Source organism: Lutra lutra, chromosome 8 (genome assembly GCF_902655055.1).
Source record: "Lutra lutra chromosome 8, mLutLut1.2, whole genome shotgun sequence".
Classification (NCBI taxonomy): Eukaryota; Metazoa; Chordata; class Mammalia; order Carnivora; family Mustelidae; genus Lutra; species Lutra lutra.
The window spans coordinates 133,821,482-133,823,651 of record NC_062285.1 but is presented as its reverse complement, the minus strand read 5'-3'; positions in this window follow the sequence as shown (position 1 = coordinate 133,823,651).

Here is a 2,170-nt window from a genome sequence, read left to right as displayed (position 1 = left end):
CTCCTCTTCTTGTTGCCTCCCTTCCTGTTGGGGTGGGGGTGGATGTGTGGTGCTGGAAAGACCAGCTGGGGGAGGAGAGAAGCCCCAAGAGCCCAAACCCTCCCCAGATCTTCCTCCTAGACCTACACCCCTTCCCTCACAATCCCAGGACAGGATGTGGGAGCTGAGCGCTGCTTGGCTTCCCCATCACGTCCCATGGGAGGGGTCTCACGGTGGAGCTTACCTTGCATGACCTCTCTAGCTGAACCCCAATTACTTCTAGACATAATTCCTCCCTGCCCCCCTCCACGGAGCCCATGGACTTCAGAGGAATCAGGCACCCCACCCCCCCATACAAGAGTGGGTTTGATTGGTCTTGGGGTAATTCTCATCTCTCTCCCAGTGCACACAAACTGATTGGTTCAGAAATGGGCGTATGACTCAATTTGGGCCAATGACTTGCAAGGAGAGGTGCGGGTGTGTGGAACCTTCTGGGAAATTCTTTTCTCCTCTGGGGGAGCTGGGAAGCATCCTCCTCTCCTATTGTGTTGAGTGAGGATGATGCAGTGAAGACGGCTCCTGGCAGAAAATCTGGGACCGGTGGAATTTCAGACGCTGGGGCACAATCTGGGTTCTTGGCCTCACTGAGCCGCTCCATCCACCTGGCCAGAAGCCACCACCGCTGGACTTCGTATAATGCAAGCCTGGGCAACTTTTCACTGTTGAAGATAGTCATCGTTAGCCAGGCAAGATTCCTAGTAACAACAGGGGAGGTACCTGGGAATTGGGTTCCCAGGGAGGAGTCCCCCAGAGATGGGGTTCCTGTTTTTAGACCCTCAAGTCTACCAGCTGATCCTGAAGGGCTTTACCTGGTGAGTCTCCAAGCCAGCAGCACACCCCACCCCTTAGGTTACTGACAGCGTCCTCCAAACAAGTCCCACCCATGACGTTATTACCCCTGATGTTCCAAACCGCCCTTGATCCCAGACGCTTGAAACAACAGTGATCATTTATTTGCTGGTGGTGATGTGATTTGGCTCAGTGTGGCTCATTTCCGCCCCATGTGGAATCTGCTGTGAGAGGGACTGCTGCCCTCCCACGCCTGGTACCCAGTGGGGATGAGTACCGTAGCCGGGGACTGCTTGGGCATCACTCCCTTCCCTCGTGACTAGCTTGGGCTTCCTCTTGACATGGTGATCACATCCTAAGAAGCAGCTTTCCAAAGGGACAAGGCTCTAGTGTGGAAGAGCTTATCACACCTTGCACTGGCTTGTTAATGTCTCTGTGGTCAAAGGGACATATGGTCCAGCCCAGACTCATAGCAAGAGACTGCACCAGAGTATTACTATAGGCAGGACAACTTCAAGTTCAAGTTCAATAACAGTCTAGCACACCATCATGCTTTGGAAAAACTGAAAGCAGATTGCTGTCAGGAAGAGGGGAATCACAAAAGGGAGAGACTTCTTTAAGATAGGATTGGAGCAGGATGCAGCTGGGGGAAGTGAGTTTGGCTTCATTTAATATTGATCGGGTACCTAATTATGTGTGAGGGGCTAAGTTCAGCTCAACTTCTTTACTGGGTTCGTAATTTCTACAAGGCACTGTTCTTGGGCTGGGAAACTGGACTTCACTTTTACTGAGTAGCTATTATCCGCTCATCAAAACTTACAGCTAAAAAAAAACCCATCCTGAGTGTTGTAGCAATAACGACCTCATACTCTTCTGACCTAGAAATTATAATATGCCGGGTGCCTATGATTAAATGCCAAAATGCTTTACACACCAGTCTTCTTTCTCCCCAACACCAGTCCTCAGAGCTTATATCTTTCTGAAGATGGGAAAACCAAGGCTTGGAGAAACCAAGTAAATGCCCAAATTCATGCCATTAGGAAGTTGGGATCAGAAGTCCAGAAATTTCTGACCAAAGCCATTTTCTACTCCACCAGACAGTCATACTGTCCTGTCAACAAATGGATACTGAGGGGCACAAACACTCAGCCCTGTCAGGCACCATGAAGGACAGGGATGTGAATCCAATACAGTCCTAGTCTTCAAGGATGTTCCAGTGTGCAGAGGACTGATGTGGACAAGGCTGGCGTTGGGGCTCATCTGTCCATCAGACCAACACGTACTGTGCTGCCACCCTCTGACCAGCACTGCCCAATGGACTGGGAGTTGAGAGGTGAACAGG